The sequence below is a fragment of the Pelmatolapia mariae genome, linkage group LG3_W (assembly GCF_036321145.2).
Source record: "Pelmatolapia mariae isolate MD_Pm_ZW linkage group LG3_W, Pm_UMD_F_2, whole genome shotgun sequence".
NCBI classification, from domain to species: Eukaryota; Metazoa; Chordata; class Actinopteri; order Cichliformes; family Cichlidae; genus Pelmatolapia; species Pelmatolapia mariae.
This window is the reverse complement of record NC_086229.1, coordinates 80,748,233-80,768,839: the sequence shown is the minus strand read 5'-3', so window position 1 is coordinate 80,768,839 and position 20,607 is coordinate 80,748,233. Positions and strand designations below refer to the sequence as shown.

The 20,607-nt window shown below is 41.4% G+C and overlaps 1 long non-coding RNA gene across 1 annotated transcript; it reads right to left on the bottom strand.

Annotated features, from left to right (window-relative positions):
* Window positions 1–16,287: 16,287 nt before the first annotated feature.
* On the bottom strand, window positions 16,288–17,795 carry LOC134624890 (uncharacterized). Its single transcript, XR_010093665.1, has 2 exons — window positions 17,444–17,795; window positions 16,288–16,624 (listed from the first exon to the last, which is right to left on the bottom strand). It is a non-coding gene; the product is annotated as an uncharacterized LOC134624890 (long non-coding RNA).
* Between the last annotated feature and the right edge of the window lie 2,812 nt (window positions 17,796–20,607).

Genomic DNA, 20,607 nt, shown 5'->3' with positions numbered 1-20,607 from the left:
CTGGTTCAACTGCGGCAACAACAACAACTGGTTCAACTGCGGGAACAACAACAGAAACTGTGGCAGCAACAACTGGTTCAACTGCGGCAACAACAACAACTGGTTCAACTGTGGCAACAACAACAGAAACTGTGGCAACAACAACAACTGGTTCAACTGCCCCAACAACATGTCATGATCCTGGGTCTATGACCCAGCGTTTTGAGTTTATTGTTATTATTTTCCAGTTTCTGCTGTTTTGTATTTGTTCTTAGGGTTTGAGTTGTGTTTCTATCATCCCTACCTGTGTCTCTCCTCTGTGTTCTGTCGTGTCCCCAGTTGGTTGTGTAAAACAGTCTGTGTGTTTCCTGTTTTACCTTGTAGGTTTGTGTCTCGTTATGTCCATTAGTTCCAGCTGTGTCCCCTCCTGTGTGCTATTTCCTGATTACCTGATGTGTGTATTTATACTGCGTCTCTGCTTGTGCTCCTCGTCGCGTCGTCTGTGTTCCTCTGTGAATTTTCCGTGTACTTAACGTTATTCCGTGTTTCTCCGTGTCTCTCTGCTCCCCGCTCCATGTCCTCCCTTTTGTATTAGTTTTCCCAGTTTAGGTTTATGTTTAGTTCTGCCCACATCTTGGTTATTGTTCCCTGTTAATAAATCCCACTTGCACCTCCGCCATTGTCTGCTTTTGGATCCTCCTTTCTCACCTTCATACGACTGCTGCCCCAGTCATGACAGTACGATGCGACCATCAGCATGGATCCAGCAGACCCACATTTGGTGTCAGTGGGAAAGTATCTCACGCAGTTGTGGAACTACTATGGCAGGATAACCCACGCTGCGGATCCCTACAAGAGACAGCTGGAGGTTGTTTTTTTTGATCATTTTTTGTCTTCAGCTACCTCCACTGTTGCTTTCCTGGACATTAATGAACTTCAACGGATAATTACAGCTCTGAGAGCAAGACTAAACTTTGAACTGTTTGGCATGGGCGGTCCAGGGAATGGAAATTCGGCTGCCTTTCTGGAGGCCCTCGCCATTTGGTTTTCTCGGCGGCAGCGGCATTTTTTGCCAAGGTTTGTTGCCAAATTGCTCGATCCGCCTCTACAGAAGACATTGTTCCCTCGCAGTCATCACCCTACCTCACTTCCACTCTCTCCTGTGGTATCGACTGGAGCAGTTATCATTTCCTCATCGCATTCAGCACAACCCTCAAAGGACTGTTTTTCATCCCCAATTTCTAAGCAGAGAGACAAACCTGTTCCTCAAACGCTGGCAATATTAGAGACTCGCTCCAGGGCTTCCCCAGAGGCTAGGTTACAACCTGCAGCTAACTCTGGACCCCTGGAGGAAGATTTGCCAGCTAAGGAATGCACCCGGCTGTCACTGCCTGAGCGGGGTCAGTGCTCTGCGCAGCTACAGTCTTCTCCATGTGTGCCAGAGGCACCCGGGCCTACTGGTTTTGAGCCTGTTTTCGCTGGGGGGCCCGAGGAGCCCGTCCAGCCTTCACCGTCATTAGCAGCTTCACCTGAGGGGTCTCGGGAACCGCTTCAGCCTGCTGCTTTCGCTGGGGGGACCAAGGAGCCCATCCAGCTATCACCACCACCTGCAGCAGCAGCTGCAGCAGCTTCATCGCCGCCTGCAGCAGCAGCTGCAGCAGCTTCATCGCCGCCTGCAGCAGCAGCTGCAGCAGCTCCATCGCCGCCTGTAGCAGCAGCTGCAGCAGCTCCATCGCCGCCAGCAGCAGCAGCTGCAGCTGCAGCAGCTCCATCGCCGCCAGCAGCAGCAGCTGCAGCAGCTCCACCGCCGCCAGCAGCAGCAGCTGCAGCAGCAGCAGCTGCAGCAGCAGCTGCAGCAGCTGCAGCAGCTCCACCACCTGCGGCTCCCACGCCGTCGCCTGCAGCGCCTTCGTCTACGGCTTTCACGCCACCGCCTGCAGCGCCTTCGTCTACGGCTTTCACGCCACCGCCTGCAGCGCCTTCGTCTACGGCTTTCACGCTGCCGTCTGCAGTGCCTTCGTCTGCAGCGCCTTCGTCTGCAGCGCCTTCGTCTCTGCCTTCCACGCCGCAGCCTGCAGCGACATTCTCGTCTGGTCCAGCTTCAGAGCCTTCAGCTTCGCCTGGTCCAGCTTCAGCCTCAGCTTCGCCTTCGCCCGGTCGAGCTTCAGCTTCATCCACGCCTGATCCAGCCTCCGTGTCTTCTTCCTCGCCTGGTCCAACGTCCTCATCATCATCCATGCCTGCAGCGTCCTCATCATCATCCACGCCTGCAGCGTCCTCATCATCATCCACGCCTGCAGCGTCCTCATCATCACCCACGCCTGCAGCGTCCTCGTCATCATCACCCACACCTGCAGCGTCCTCGTCATCATCACCCACGCCTGCAGCGTCAGCATCATCTACACCCACGCCTGCAGCGTCAGCTTTATCCTTGCCTGGGCTAGCTTCAGCTTCATTGGCTTCCGCAGCTGCCACGCTGCTACCCGGTCCTGCCTCGCCTGGTCCGGCCTCTGCTTCGCCTGGTCCGGCCTCTGCTTCGCCTGGTCCGGCCTCTGCTTCGCCTGGTCCGGCCTCTGCTTCGCCTGGTCCGGCCTCTGCATCAGCTTCAGCGTTGCCTGGTGCAGCTTCATCATCCTTCCCTGCGGCTGCAGCTTCATCATCCTCACCTGCGGCTGCAGCTTCACCCACGCCTGCAACAGCAGCCTCACCTTTGTCTTCAGCGTCGCCTGGTCCAGCTTCAGCTTCGTCTTCAGCGTCGCCTGGTCCAGCTTCAGCTTCGTCTTCGCCTTCGTCTGGTCCAGCTTCAGCTTCGCCTGGTCCACCCTCCGCTGCCCCAGTCGTGACACAACAACAGAAACTGTGGAAACATCATCTGGTTCAACTGCAGCAACAACAACAGAAACTGTGGAAACGACAACTGTTTCAAGTGCATCAACAACAGCAACTGGTTCAACTGCGGGAACAACAACAGAAACTGTGGCAACAACAACTGGTTCAATTGTGAATACAACACCAGAAACTGTGGCAACAACAACTGGTTCAACTGCGGAAACAACACCAGAAACTGCGGCAACAACAACTGGTTCAAAAGCCCCAACAACAAGAAAACATCAGAAACTGCGTCAACAACAACACCTGGTTCAACGACAACTGTTTCAACTGCCCCAACAACAACAACTGTTTCAACTGCCCAAACAACAAAAACAGAAACTGCGGCAACAACAACAACAACTGGTTCAGCTGCCCCAACAAAAACAGAAAGTGTGGAAATAACAACTGGTTCAACTCCAGGAACAACAACAGAAACTGTGGCAACAACAACTGGTTCAACTGCAGAAACAACAACAGAAACTGTGGCAACAACAACAACAACTGGTCCAACTGCCCCAACAACAATAGAAACTGTGGCAACAACAACACCTGGTTCAACGACAACTGTTTCAACTGCCCCAACAACAACAACTCTTTCAACTGCCCCAACAACAACAACTCTTTCAACTGCCCCAACAACAACAACTCTTTCAACTGCCCCAACAACAACAACTGAAACTGCAGCAATAAGAAGTGTTTCAACTGCGGCAACAACACCAGAAACTGCAGCAACAACAACTGGTTCAACTGCGTCAACAATAACAACTGGTTCAACTGCGTCAACAATAACAACTGGTTCAACTGCCCCAGCAACAACAACAACAGAAACTGCAGCAACAACAACTGGTTCAACTGCGTCAACAACAACAACTGGTCCAACTGCCCCAACAACAACAACTGGTCCAACTGCCCCAACAACAATAGAAACTGTGGCAACAACAACACCTGGTTCAACGACAACTGTTTCAACTGCCCCAACAACGACAACTGTTTCAACTGCCCCAACAACAACAACTGTTTCAACTGCCAAAACAACAACAACAGAAACTGCAGCAATAAGAAGTGTTTCAACTGTGGCAACAACACCAGAAACTGCAGCAACAACAACTGGTTCCACTGCGTCAACAACAACAACTGGTTCAACTGCCCCAGCAACAACAACAACAGAAACTGCGGCAACAACAACACCTGGTTCAATGACAACTGTTTCAACTGCTGTAACAACAACAACTGGTTCAACTGTCCCAGCAACAACAACAACAGAAACTGTGGCAAAAACAACACCTGGGGTCCGTTCTTCGTACCTCGCTTACTACATCCAAGATCAAATGACACATCCAAGATCAAATCATCACGCTAACTTTGAGCTCGCTAATCCGGTTCTCCGAACACACCTGTTGTTGACGATTAGTATAGCTGGATGAAGTAATCTGAGATCACTGGGTGGCTTAAAAGGGGCTACGCATCGATAGTAGAATAGAATAGAATAGAATAGAATAATCCTTTAATTGTCCCACAAGGGGAAATTTGGTTGAAACATTGATCGGCAACCCTTTGATTGGTCGGCGAAGATGTCGAAGGAGCGCGCTCAGTATTTCACGGCAGCAGAGCAAGAACTCTTGATTGAAGGATTTCAGGGGTTTCAGAGTTTAATTAAAACGCAGGGGAACACTGCAAAGGCTGCAAAAGCAAGGAGAGAGGGCTGGCAGAAAGTTGCTGACAAATTAAACTCGTAAGTGATCCATGATATTACATTATATCATGTGATATTATATTATACCACATTATATTATATTACATCATATCCTCTTTCACATTAGAGCCACAACAGGACCCACTAGAACATGGGAACAAGTAAAAGTGAAATATAAGAATATTCTACAGAATGGTAATATTTATCACTTATATTGCTTTTAGTCTCTTGAAAAGAGACCCTGAAATAATCTGTTTGTTTGTTTATAACAGCAACCAAGAAAAGGGCAGAGCAAATAAAGACAGGTGGTGGTCCTGCACCCCCTCGTCACACCCCGGCTTTCTGTACCGTGACATTTATTGACATTGTGGGTTTTCTTGTGTGTAGTTTTACACAACACTCCATCACTTTTACCTGTTCCCATGCAAGGGGTGACTGAAGCATGCACAGTAAGTTGGGAGATATATCTATCTATCTATCTATCTATCTATCTATCTATCTATCTATCTATCTATCTATCTATCTATCTCCTGTGTGGGGTGTTTGATGATGGAGGCAGCTCTCCTCTGGACTCTTGTAGATGATCAAGTTTCAATCAAGTTTAAATCCATAAAGCATCTCCTTAGGTTGTGACTCTGACAGTGAAAAAAATGAAAGTGATACTCAGGATAGCATCACCTCACCTGGCATTCATGAAATATAAGATGTGTGAAAATGTCCTGTGTGATCACCAGTCCCTTTTACCATTCATTATTTAAATATATTTCTTGTATGTATTGTCATTGTATTGTATTGGATAATTATGTTAAAAAATCTAAGTCTAAGTAATCCTGACACAGACATTTAAAATGATTTAAAGAACTGTCCCCATTATCTTAAAACAATAACAACAACCTTTTCTTCTGAAGTCTATTAAACAAAGCCATTAAATAAAAACTCTTTCTCTTATTTTTTAAACATACTACTCTAATCAGCTATTCTCAGGAAAATCGATTAGGAAATACTATCATGGCACTCTTAATGTTCTTTCATAGATTTTTGATTGACATATAACAAAATCTAATTCTAATAGTTTTCGTTCAGGTTTAGGTTTACACATTACACTAGAATTTGTTAGTTTTTGGTGAAATAAGATTGAATTCAGTCTAAAAACAACCTGCACATGTATTATTTTTCAACCAACATGTTGTCTTTTCAGCATATTCAGTGAGTTCAGTGAGGTTTTGACTAAGTGACATGATATTTTCACAGCTCTATTAGGCCTATACAAGTTCAAAACAGACATTGATCTCGGGTTAAATTTGGATCCAATTACACCAAACAAACACAGCTGAATTTTCATCTACTGGTGTGATGTGATGGTACAGCAGCTTCCTCGCACAAACATGAATGCTAGTTTAATTAGTGATTCTGAATTTACCTTAGGTCTAAAGGCAGGGTTATCTGCCTATCTGTCCACAGTGTACTCCATTTTAGCCGAGATAGGCTCCAGCCCAAATGATGAAAATAACATTAAGAAAACCTTCTAACCTGACCTGTGTTGTCCTCCTTTTTTTAACAACACTCAATATCTCAAGGGCTCAAACACTAAAATGGCACTAAACACTAAAATTTTAATTTTTACAAAGCAACAACAGCACGGGACAAGGACATGCAACAAGGAAGGAAAACCGAAAAAAAAAAAAACCCACACATAAATACAAAAATATGTACCTGTGCATTCAAAGTCTACACTCCCACAAACATATACCGACAGACATGCTTACGTGAGAAAGTAAAATGAAATGAATGAATGGCTATAATGGAATTGAGGAGGGAAAACTATGTGGGTCCCATTACTGAAGTGAGACTGCTCTACAATCCAGTGCCCACTGGTATCAGTCCAGGGCCCACCCTCCCTGCATTAGCAGCCTGAGATCTACTCTGGACTTTTTTATATATAAAGGAAATCTTTAGCAGATGTGAGCCTACACTGGAATAAAGCAACATATGGCATGTTGGATGACAAAACTAGAAGTTCCCAGGAAGTTAAAAAGGGAAAGTTTTCACACTCCAACCGACAGAGGAGCTCCAAGGACACACTGACAACATCTTTACTTCGTTCACCTTGGCAGAGGAACTCCTCAGATGAAAACTGGCTCTGGTTGACACAATCAGGGGAAAAAAAACCAGATGCTACCTCCCCAGTTGCACCAGAGGAGGTCTTTCTTTGCCTTCACCAAATGGGTTAAAATTCTGAATCTGAATTACATTTTCATTTTCATCAACAGAACTGATGCTAATTTAAAAAACTGAGTCAGTCAAAGTGGAAAAATCTTTTAATATATATCAATTTTATAGCATTTTGTAAAGGTAAACAACAGGTGGCCATTTTTGGCAACAAACCAGCTGAATGGGAGTTTTATCTATTTAGCTTTCCCTGCACAAAAATAACATTGCATTATAAACCATGTTGTTGTTAATCAATTATCACCAGGCTTGATTCAGAGAGATTTAGGAGAGGTGGAAAATTAGCTTAACCTGGGTGTGTATTATCTTGTGTAGTTTGGGAGATGATTGGATGATGGGGTGGGTACAGTTTCCTCTGCGGTGGGGTCGGATGGCTGCCCTGGGTTCTGTTGGGCTTGGAAGTGCTGCTGCTGTGGGCCCCGGTCTGGATGGGCCTGGGCCCCCCTGGCCTTGGTGGATTCCAGAGAGCGGGTGCCTAATGGGGTCAGCGGGGGAGCTTCCTTCCCTCCCCATCCCTAACTACCTCCCTCTTCCCGCTCCACCACGCCTATCCACACATGCAGGGCCTTTGGGTGCAGGTGTGTCACCAGGGTGCAGGGGAGGCATTCCCCCTCTGTCCCCTTCTGGCCACCTGTGCCTCATTTTTATTCCACAACCTAGACATCCATATTACTCACACTCCCATAACACATACATATAGAGCCTTGGGGGTAGGCACGTAATACGGCGTCCAGAGGACGGTCTGTGTATTCAACACAGGTACCCACCTCTCAATTTTAAATGCATGTAGACATTAAGGGTTCTCGGGAGGGGTCGTGCCGACACCTGCTGCTCTCTGGCAGGAAGCACCATGCCCTCCCGCGTTTTAAATGCACTTTCCCTCAGGGAAAAGGGTAACATCTCCTGGGTCTAGGTGCGGTTTCCCCCTCTGGGGGCGAGGGTACCAGGACCTGGGGTATAGAGTACTTTTGGGGAGTGTGATTGTGTGTATAGTGTCCATTTTTGTCTGTCTCAACGCTGGGTGAGTGCCAAGTATTTGTATATGTGTGCATGAGGGTGGGAATGTACGTTTGAAAGCCCGCAGGCCTTTGGCCTCTGGGCCTGGGCCTCTTCTTTGCTTGTTTTCTCTTTTTTTTTCTTTTTTCTTGTCTCAACAGGTGATCCAGACAATTTTTTTAAGTGCCCTTTCTCACTGTCCCTCTTCCACCCTGTTTTTTTCCCTTTTCGTTCTTTCTCCCTTTCCTATCATAACAGTCATGTCTGTCCCATCTGTAACAACTGAAAATAAAATAAATAAATAATAATAACAAAGGCCAATCAAATGGACCAATACGGCAAGGCCGTGACTCTTGGCCTTCAGACAGTAATTCTGATGGCTAAAGAACCAAATGGGACAGGCAAAAAAAAAGAAAAGAATTTTCTTCATATTTTTGTCCTTGGCAGGTTAAACCACAACAACTAGTAATAGAGTGCACGTGGTGTGTGTATGCTTTTTTGCCTCTTAAAACCCAGTGATTCTCCTGTGGTTTGAAATCTTGTGTGATCTTGTAATATCGTAAAGGCAACTAACCACTCTTGCTAGATTATATCACATCATCTCAACAAGAATTAATAAAGTTGCTGAATTTCATACAGATCTAATGATGATATATTTACGTTCACCATATAAACATAAAATTATTTTGTTCAACTTAAATGTTAGAGTCTTGTAAATGTAACAACCATGCAATTTCACTGTTTTTGGGTGTTGTGTAAAGTGCTCAGATAGAGTAGAGAAGCCCTATATAATGATGATTAGACTGACATATTAAATATTCCTTTATTGTGTGAGAAATGAAGGAATATTCCTTCATTTTCTCACACAATGTATGGATTGGGTACAAGATTTGTCTATTTTTAAGCCTCCACGTTGTGTATTCGCCCTCATTCAAACAAAGGTAAGTCAGCTTGAGTACTGCGAGAAAAATGCGTTTGATTTCCCTTCAAACATTCAGATTAGTGCAAGCATAAATTCATTCATGAGGGGGAAATTACAGTGAGAACATGTTGGGGCTCTGTTAGATGGATAACATGGTGAGTTCAGTGCATTGATGTGACATTGTTCTGAAGGATTTAGTTATTCTCTATGGTTAAAGAAATTGGACTAATTAATTCATATATATATTATAAATAATCCTAATTATACACTGAAAAAAAGGCCATGTTGGATTTACTTAATTCAGTAGTGGACATTGATTGCACACAAATGTTTTGCTTTGGCAGAAACGTAAACAACTGAGTTAAATCAACACAACTTTTTCATATTCAATAAACCTCTGCATTTTGTGTTCATAAAATGCAATTGAAACATGTTTAGATGAAGTAAATTGAGCTCTTGGAATATTTTAATCCTTCACAATTTTGTCATTTTATTTCAACACTATTCAATAACTTTTACCGCAATACTACTTGGTCACTTAAATACTATATGTTGTCTTCATATTACATAATGTTCAACAAAGTCTAGAGTCTGGTTACCATAAAAAGTGAATGGATTTACAACAACTACCATCCTACTCTCTTTATCCGGGTTGCAGAGGGGCTGGGAAATAACCCTGAAGTGATAGATTACGAGGCGGGGTACACCCTGGACAGCTTACCAGTCTATCACATAGATACAAACAACCATTTGCACTCACATTCACAGGTAAATTAGAATCACCACTTAACCTAACTATAATAACTGCATGACTTTTAACTGTGGGAGGAAACCAGTATACCCAGAGAGAAACCACTGCAAACTACCCATATTGTGGATTTGAACCAAGGACCTTCTTACTGTGAAGCAACAGCACTAACCACCATGCCACCAATCCAGGCTTAACAAACGTAGGAATTATATGTATGTGCTAACTTTCTAAACACTTTATTTGTTACATTTATGATAAATGGATTTGAAAGTAGATAAAACACATTTGTGTCGGCCTTGACTCATTAAAGTTCTTGTCTTTAAATTAACTTTGTCTGAGTGTGTTTCAGGTACTGCACTCCTTCTTCAGCCTGATGGTTATTCATGTCTTGTGTCCACCATCTGGTTCAGGGGTTACCAACACGACAGGCACCAACCTTGAGAGGTGGGAGTTTAAGATCTCATCGACAGGGGCCTGTGGCATTCTCAGCACACACACACTATACATTTAGGTGCCCAAGGTCTTTCCAGCATCCTTCCCCATGACCTGATGCAACTCACCACCAGGTAGTGATCAGCTGACACATCAGCACCTCTCTTTACCCGAGTGTCCAGAACATATGGCTGCACATCTGATGATACGATTACAAAATTCATCATCAACCTGTGGACTAGGGTGTCCTGGTGCCACTATTACGGACATGCTTATGTTTGAAGACGGTGTTTGTCATGAACTTGTTATGGACTCTCTGGAGTTTTTGTACAGAAGTTCAGAGAGAGAACACTGCTCAGGTTCCGATCTTGCAGGCCATTTCTTCCAATCATGCCCCTCCAGGTCTCCAAGTTGTTGCCCACATAAATGTTGAAGTCTCCCACTAAGATGAAAGAGTCTCCAGGCACCCCAAACAGGGACTCCAAGAAGGCTGGGTACACTGAACTGTCGTTTAGCGCATAGGTGCAGACAAGAGTCAGGACCCATTCCTCGACCCAAAGGCACAGGAAACAAAACCTCTCATCCGCCGGGAAAAAACCCCAATGTACAGGCAGCAAGTCGAGGGGATACTAAGATACACACAACAGCCCCCTGCCTCTCACTCAGGGCAAATCCAGTCTGGAACAGTCCAGGCCCTCTCTCAGAGTTTCTGGTTTGTTGAAAGACTAGAATTTTATTTTAAAACTTTATGAGTCTTACCAAACTGATCACTAAAGGAATGAGGTAATATGACAAGGAAAAAAAATTGCCAGTGTACCTGACACATTCCTCAAGCTCCACTAATGAGTAAGAATGTTAACTGAGTTTTTGCTTCCCATTTTAAAATACTTGCCCTGTTCCCTTAACTGTCATTTTCCACAAGAAGGCAACAAATGCCCTGGTCCACATATCTTACCTTTTTATTACAATGTTATGTATTTTTCCACACTAAAGTGACTGCCCATAGGGACTTTGTGGCTTCAAATCATATAATGGAATGCATCTAGTTATAAACCTGACAAAACCTGATACTTTTGTGTGTTAACAAAAAGCGAAAGATACGTCAGTGCTTTATCTCATAAGTTTGGGTGTTCTCCAGTGGTTATGACTAATTACATTGCAAAAATCTGACTGATGTGATGAAGAGGCTGATGTGTAACAAATGAGGGAAAAAAGAAAAATGTGTTACATTGTTATTGTTGTTGTTACGCATCAGTGCAGTGAAAATCCCCTCAGCAAATGTCAAAACCAGTTACACTAGGGCAATCGTGGCTCAAGAGTTGGCAGTTCGCCTTATAATCGGAAGGTTGCCGGTTCAAGCCCTGGCTCGGCTAGTCTCGGTCGTTGTGTCCTTGGGCAAGATGCTCCACCTACTGGTGATGGCCAGAGGGGCCAATGGCGCAATATGGCAGCCTCGCTTCTGTCAGTCTGCCCCAGGGCAGCTGTGGCTACAACTGTAGCTTGCCTCCACCAGTGTGAGAGTGAATGAATAGTGGAATTGTAAAGTGCTTTGAGGGTCTCGAAAAGCGCTATATAAATGCAATCCATTATTATTATTATTACTCCTCTTCCAACTGCTCAGTTTTGTTTAAAGCCTTAATGTCTTACAGTTAGGTTGATAATTTCGTTGACAAAATCACATTTTTTGTTTTGACCCTGTGCATGTCCAAAGTAGATTTTAAAATCTACTTTAAAACAGGCCAAATTAAAATGTAATTGTACAGTGTTTCTGGTTTGTTGAAAGAAATTTTAATTACAATTAAAATGTAATTAAAGTTCAGAGTTTCAGTTTAAATTCAATGTGTTTTAAGAAAATTTTGGATAGTAACACACAAAAATTTAACTGACAAGCATTTTTTAAATCACAAATGACGCAGACATAATATCTGTGATAAGTTCAAGATGCTGTATTTACAGTATATATCATAGGTTTTCACTGGAATTTTAAATACAAGGCTGAAAGAAATGTCACCGTAAGTGACAGAAGCCATTTGGCTGAAAAAAACAAATAACTACCAGAGAGATAGCAAAAACTTTAGGTGTGGCCAAATCAACAATAGGGTGCATTGTTAAGGAAGGAATTTGTGGAGCAGCTCAGCAATGCCGAATGGCTGTTTTACAGATGATGTGACTCCTGATAGAAGTAAAATAAATTCTTAAGTCTGTAAAGGTCATCTAGGTCATCGTAGTCTAAGGAGTTTGGAAAGAAAAGGTTAGACACGCACGTGTCTTCCGGTTGAGTGAACGCTGGCGCGACTTGCTGCTGCTACTCACCGGTATCTTTTTATCTTTTATTTAGATATTCTTTGATACATCTTAACAAATTTTAACCTTCTTGTCTTCTACTGACACTACTGGCAATCTAGCGGATTTTGCAAGTGCCTGAGTATTTTGGGTCTAGTTCATCTTAAGTCCCAACTCAAAACTCACTTGTTCAAAATAGCTTATTCCACATAACCTCTCCACTCTGCTATTTTAAATTTGTTTTATGTCTTATGCTTTTATGATTGTGTAAACTGCTTGCTTTTATGTTGCTTTTATTATTCTACCATGTACAGTGTCCTTGAGTGTTCTGAAAGGCGCTTTCAAATTAAATGTATTATTATTATTATTATTATTAATAAAAGCATCTGTATTTCTTTGAGTTTCTTTGAAGACATTTCACCTCTCATCCGAGAAGCTTCTTCAGTTCATTAGGATAAATTCTTAAGTTTTAAAGGGCTATACTCTGCTCATATTTAGCCAAATGCTACAAAAGTGATGGGATGGGCCTTCACAATGTAAATGGATAATGAACCAAAGCAAACGCAAGCCAAGAGTTTCTCAAGGCAAAGAAACTGGATATCCTTTAATTGCAAAATCGGTCAACAAACACAGAGTCAAATGACAATCTCTGGCAGAGACAAAGGATTTACTACAGTTATATTCAAATGCGTATCTATCCTTCCTTGTGCTTTGTGAATACATCGGGAAGCAAAAACCCAAGAAAGAAAAGGTGCAAGAGGAGGAACCATCACGGAAGGACAGGCCCCTGCATGGTATTTACTACTGGCAAATAGTGGAAGTGGCTGACATCGAGAAATCCTGCCACTGGCTCGACAAAGCTGGACTGATAGACAGCACAGAGGTCCTGATTACTGCAGCACAGGAACAAGCTCCATAGAGGTCGGGGGTCTATCACACCAGAGAAGACCCCAGGTGCAGGCTGTGTAAAGATGCCCCTAAGACAGCGCAGCACATAACAGCAGGGTGCAAGAGGCTAGCAGGCAGGGCATGCGTGGAAGGCCATAACCAAGTGGCCGGCATAGTATAGAGGAACATCTGTATCGAGTTTGGCCTGGAAGACAAGAACAGCTCCTGTGAGTTCAAGAAGACATGGAGGGTGAAGGCAATAGTGGTCCCATTGGTATGGAGGACCACAAGAGCCACGCGCATCGAAATAAAAAATTCTGTGCTTAATTTTAATAAACTGATTTTTAAATTCTTTTCAAGTCTTCATTTCAAAAAACATTTTCGAATTGCACTTTAATAAACTGCATTTCAAAAACCTTTTTCGAATTGCACTTTAATAAACTGCATTTCAAAATCCTTTTTCGAATTCCACTTTAATAAACTGCATTTCAAAAAACATTTTCGAATTGCACTTTAATAAACTGCATTTCAAAAAACATTTTCGAATTCCACTTTATTAAAAACATTTTCAAATTCCACTTTAATAAACTGCATTTCAAAAAACATTTTCGAATTGCACTTTAATAAACTGCATTTCAAAAACCTTTTTCGAATTCCACTTTAATAAACTGCATTTCAAAAACCTTTTTCGAATTGCACTTTAATAAACTGCATTTCAAAATCCATTTCCCTTTCCTGTTCGCTCAGGGATTAACATGTGGATTAGCAGTTGGATTAGCAGTTGGATTAACAACTTCATTTTAAAAATCCTGCTGCTATTCAAATTAGCCACACCGTGGGATGTAAGGAGCTCTCTGATTGGTTGGTCAGACACAGGCTGTCTGCCAGCCTGGATTTTTCTAGCTCATAGCCTCTCCCTGCTACGAAGCGTGTGTGCTTGTACAAAGGCCGTTCAGCCTCGGGATTTACACTCAGCTCGACACGGATATGTGAAGAATGAAGGGACCCTGCAGCGAAACGGAGAGCCCAACCTCTGATTGAGTGCCCGTTTACTCAGTCTGACCACCTGTTGAAGGTAACGTGCTAACATGGCTAACGCTAGCATCACCGCACGTAGCCCCGTTATTTTAAGGTCATTTTAGCTTATGAAAATTTTACGTCGCAGCTGTACGAGCTCGCTACGTGTTTTGTAAGCTGCTGTGCTCTTCTCAAATAAAGCTGGAAGCAGCTCAGACTGTTAGAACCAGCACTGAGGCCTGTTACATTTATACAGTGTTAGAGCAATGGCTGCAACCTACAGCCTTTAAACTAGCGATTAAAATGCTGACAGTAAACTCGTCAGTCCAGATGTTACCACATTACTCTATGGTACTTAGAGTTAAAACAACTGAGCCAGGCTGATTAAAATAACAGCTGTCAGTTCTCTCATTCCTTATATCAAGACTGGGGATCACACTACTGATTTCAGTTCATTTAATATGTGAGAGCACAGATTCATTCTCAACTGGACATAAACGATGATCAAAGGTTGTATATATGATGAATTCATCAAATCCCAGCCTCTAACACAGTGCGCTGAATCTTAGCTTTGAATGTCCAGTATATTCTAATCAGTGCAATTTAAGCATTCACTGAACCTACAGTATCTACACCTGTGTGGTAAATGTGTGGTAAAGATACAGATAATGAAGTTTAATTATTAATACAATATACATCATGAAAAACAAAAGCTGAAATTGATTCAGTTTAGTACTTTTCTCTGTATGTTCTGTGATTATAAAGGCCTTAAATTCTGTGATATATACTGTAAATGATTTTCACAGAGGTCTTAAAGTACTTAAATCACTGCTGATAGTCTGGTTGTTTATATTTTCACATCTTTTTGTGTCTGTAGGGCTGTTTGATGACGATTTGGACTCCTCTGGGAGATGAGGACACACCCACATCTGTTCCATACTGCAGCCATTGATGGTGTTACGGCTCTGAGTCAGCTTTGGGCCATCAGATGCACACACTGGAAAACCAGCACCTGGACTTCATGCAGGAGAGACGGCCTCAGTGATTTAGGTTCATAAGCGAGTTCAAACATTTCTGGCCTCTTATCACTTAGATTTCTTAATCTTAAAAGTGAATGCATTTAAAGCAGGAACTGCACACCTAGCCATCAGAAGTTTGGCAGCATGAGTACTGTAAAGTTTTGTAGGGTCCTTGTTAAAAATTCCACAAGCACCACACCACATTTGTCATGTACAGTTCCATTTTGTACAGTACATTGTTGAAATTATAAACTATATATTCTAGTTATCCACTTGTCAGTAATTTTTGAGTAAATGGATGGCACTGATAAATCAGTGGTGATTCACCTGCAAATGTGTTTAACAAACTTTGTTTTTTGTAGAATTCATCAGCAGCTGTGAAGAGATGTATTTGAATATCTTCTGGTTCCACTTTTCTTAACCTGGAAGCTGAGGATGGCTGATTCCTGACAAGGACACACACCTCAGTTCTTATCATGGGTATTACATCCTCTGTGCCGCAATTCCAGAGAAAACGAGAGAGCAACGACCACTCATTAAGACCAGACAGAAATCTGTCCCTTTCTGGCAGCTGTGAAGACTTCCAATAAGAAAGTTTGCATTCTTAGAACAATGCTGGGTCATGTGTGATGTGTCATTATATGAGGATATTGCATTTTGACTTAATTCTGCTCAATTAAGTGTTTTGTTCGTTGATCCAATATGGCAGCTTTGTGTTGTGCTGCAAGTTAAAACTCATTGTCCTCACGAGCACAGCATCTAACAACTCTCCTTAAAAAAGTCGATTGACTTTAACTGGACACAATGGTTTTCAGTGGGAGATATATTCATCACTCATCCGTGACACTGGAGAAGTCACCTGGATGAGTGATAAAACAATTTTCCATGGAAAATCTAGAGGAACTAAACTTTGTTGTTTCTTTGGGCTCAATTTCAGCTCTAGCAGCATCTCTCAGAAGAAGACCGTTTTGCAAATAATCAGATAAAAAGATTGTTGAACTAGGTGGTATTCTCTGGAGTTTAAGACCAAAACTGAACTCAAACAGTGAATTGACATTAGACTGGAATTCATAAGATGAATAGAAATACTGCTGAAGCTGAATGATTCATTCATGTACATATATGACTTTTTTTTTCCCCAATTCACCAGGTCTGTAAAGTTTAGTATGTCTGTGTTACATGATACAAAAGAATAAATACAGAAGAATAAAAACTTTGTGAATAACTTTACTCTTCTTAAAAATAACTCATAAAACAAGTAAAAGTACAAATGTGTACAAGTTAGAGACTTCCTCAGTAAGTTTACACTCTTTTGGAGTGATTTTAATTGTGTGTTAAAGAGAAAGAGATTAGGAGGTAAAGTAGAGGATGCAGAGTCCATGATCACTGAGGTCATCTCTCCTGCATGAAGTCCAGGCGCTGGTTTTCCAGTGTGTGCGTCTGATGGCTGACTCAGAGCCGTAACACCATCCATGGCTGCAGTATGGAACAGATGTGGGTGTGTCCCCATCTCCCAGAGGAGTCCAAATCGTCATCAAACAGCCCTACAGACACAAAAAGATGTGAAAATATAAACAACCAGACTATCAGCAGTGATTTAAGTACTTTAAGACCTGTGTGAAAATCATTTACAGTATATATCACAGAATTTAAGGCCTTTATAATCACAGAACATACAGAGAAAAGTACTAAACTGAATCAATTTCAGCTTTTGTTTTTCATGATGTATATTGTATTAATAATTAAACTTCATTATCTGTATCTTTACCACACATTTACCACACAGGTGTAGATACTGTAGGTTCAGTGAATGCTTAAATTGCACTGATTAGAATATACTGGACATTCAAAGCTAAGATTCAGCGCACTGTGTTAGAGGCTGGGATTTGATGAATTCATCATATATACAACCTTTGATCATCGTTTATGTCCAGTTGAGAATGAATCTGTGCTCTCACATATTAAATGAACTGAAATCAGTAGTGTGATCCCCAGTCCTGATATAAGGAATGAGAGAACTGACAGCTGTTATTTAAATCAGCCTGTCTCAGTTGTTTTAACTCTAAGTACCATAGAGTAATGTGGTAACATTTGGACTGACGAGTTTACTGTCAGCATTTTAATCGCTAGTTTAAAGGCTGTAGGTTGCAGCCATTGCTCTAACACTGTATAAATGTAACGGGCCTCAGTGCTGGTTCTAACAGTCTGAGCTGCTTCCAGCTTTATTTGAGAAGAGCACAGCAGCTTACAAAACACGTAGCTAGCTCGTACAGCTGCGACGTAAAATTTTCATAAGCTAAAATGACCTTAAAATAACGGGGCTATGTGCGGTGATGCTAGCGTTAGCCATGTTAGCACGTTACCTTCAACAGGTGGTCAGACTGAGTAAACGGGCACTCAATCAGAGGTTGGGCTCTCCGTTTCGCTGCAGGGTCCCTTCATTCTTCACATATCCGTGTCGAGCTGAGTGTAAATCCCGAGGCTGAACGGCCTTTGTACAAGCACACACGCTTCGTAGCAGGGAGAAGCTATGAGCTAGAAAAATCCAGGCTGGCAGACAGCCTGTGTCTGACCAACCAATCAGAGAGCTCCTTACATCCCACGGTGTGGCTAATTTGAATAGCAGCAGGATTTTTAAAATGAAGTTGTTAATCCAACTGCTAATCCAACTGCTAATCCACATGTTAATCCCTGAGCGAACAGGAAAGGGAAATGGATTTTGAAATGCAGTTTATTAAAGTGCAATTCGAAAAAGGTTTTTGAAATGCAGTTTATTAAAGTGGAATTCGAAAAAGGTTTTTGAAATGCAGTTTATTAAAGTGGAATTCGAAAAAGGTTTTTGAAATGCAGTTTATTAAAGTGCAATTCGAAAATGTTTTTTGAAATGCAGTTTATTAAAGTGGAATTCGAAAATGTTTTTAATAAAGTGGAATTCGAAAAAGGTTTTTGAAATGCAGTTTATTAAAGTGGAATTCGAAAATGTTTTTTGAAATGCAGTTTATTAAAGTGCAATTCGAAAATGTTTTTTGAAATGCAGTTTATTAAAGTGGAATTTGAAAATGTTTTTAATAAAGTGGAATTCGAAAATGTTTTTTGAAATGCAGTTTATTAAAGTGCAATTCGAAAATGTTTTTTGAAATGAAGACTTGAAAAGAATTTAAAAATCAGTTTATTAAAATTAAGCACAGAATTTTTTATTTCGATGCGCGTGGCTCTTGTGGTCCTCCATACATTGGTGATAGGAGCACTCGTTGCAGTGACCCCCAAGATCCATCAGATCTCAGGAACAACATCCAAGATCTCTGTCATGACTGCTTGTCTCTGAAGTAGCTTAACTAAAAGGCTATTTTTAAACTGTCCGATGAATATGTTCTGTATTGTTATCTAAAGGAACCAGGGAATATTAAATGAGATAACCTACACTTTTTTCCAGCTCTACTCAGACAGGGATCAAGTGCTGTAACAGATATTCAACCAGCTGAAGCTTTCACTAGGTAAAAAGGCAGAGGTGGGGGCTAATGGGTGTTGGAGACAGAGCCAGGGCATCTATCATACCTTTAAGTTAAATGAGTTTATTCATTATAAGGGCCTACTCTCTGGCGATGGCATAACATTTTATAATATTTTTTACAATATGTTTTTCAAAGTAATGAAGAAAAGAAGTCTGGAAATAATGTCTCTGAACAAGAGAACAGAAGAAATTAGATCCAGTGGGACAAGCCAATTTCCAGCACAGGAATGTGTACCTTATCTTATTTGGAGTGGAAAAAAGATGCACGTAGAGAGAAGGATACTGGCTTGTTCTCCAGAAAAGTGTTTGAGGGTGTAGGATGGTGGCTAGGCAGCTGAAGTGATAAAGTAAAGTGACTGGAATGAGTCCTTAACAAGGAATACTAACTCAGAGAAAACAGGCGTTCTGAGTCCAGTCATCAGCATTGTTGGTCCGCATTCCACTGATGTGAACTGATCAGATGTCATAACATCCCATATGGAAAAGATATATATAAATCTTATAAATTTTGTATCTGTCTTGCGTGAAACTTGTACGAAAAGCATACAAGAGTGAAAATAGATATAAGATCCCTTGAAAAATTATATAACTGAAACTTGTATCTTTTGGATACTTATTAAAACAATATATGAAAGTAATGAGAAAGTGGCCACTTTCATGAGTAAATCATGTAAGCCTTATATGATTCACTATATGAAGTAAGCCAAATCTTATGCAAGTCTTTTATAAGTTTTTTCTATTTCTTTTCCATATAGGATTATCTAACAAACTGAATACTTTGAATTTAAATACTTTTGATGAATAATGGAAAAGTGCACAAAATATACAACAAGCATTTTGAGAATAAAAGTATATATTTCCACAATTCTTTAATAGCTTTTTTAATTTCCTCTTTCTAATTTCCTACAGTGACCGACAAAAAATACAGACAACCAGATGACGTCTGTCTTGTAAGTTAACCTTTGGCTTTCACTTTGGAAGAGGAACAAAAGAAAAGTATTTTAAAAATGTGATCTGTATACATTGCAACGTTATCTTTTCAAAAAATCCACTGACTTTCAATGTGAGATGTATTTGCCGAAAAGGAAACCAAACATGCACCACAACAAATTTTAAGGACAAAACAGAGGATATATACAGGAACAAAAATATTGTCTTGTAGTACAACAGGTGCCCGAAAAGGAGTGGGAAGAAGTAATACTCATACTCACTGCCCTTCACATATTTATAGCTCAGTTGTGTAGTGACTGATTTGATTTCAGAATGATTTCCCCAACCATTCTGTTTCTTGCCACTCTTATCTTTCTCTTCCAGTCATTTCCGTATTCTCAATAAAACTTTAGTAGTTGCCAAATTTAGCCTATGTAACGTGACCCAGAAAGTACCCAAAAATCTAAGCAAAATCATATCAGAAAACATCAGACTGACAGCCTGATGTAATTGAAAAAAACAAACAAACAAACAAAAACATTTTAATATGCATGTGATGGATCTCCTCAGATAAAAAAAAAAAAAATCAATAGGTCTAAAATGACTAAGACACATTTCAAGTGGCACTTCATTGTACTTGGAATTTTACTATCACAAACAAAATCTATATCTTTCTGTTGTTCTGTTTCTCTTTTTGTACTTCAGGTACTGAACATTATATCTCTCAAACAGCTCCATCTTAGCCCTTGAAGGTTGTTATTCATATCAGGCATGATGGCATCTTTATTATCTAGAAAATATTTGTATTCGGGAACAAGGAAAAACTGCTCCACACAGCAACAGAGAAGGGTCGGCTGAGCGAAAAAAGGCTGAACTGCATCATTATTTTTGTTGAATAGGTTTTTTTGTACCATAACTGGGTTCTGGAGGCAGTTTATAACTTTTGCGAAGATCGGGAGATTATTCCATTACGCTGCATTAATGACGTCTGCATTCGGGTGCTCTCATGTTCGCTCTGTTTACGTAGTTCTGTTAGCTCGGTAATTTAGACAATAGGCTGTTGACAGAGTAACGTTAACGTTCAGT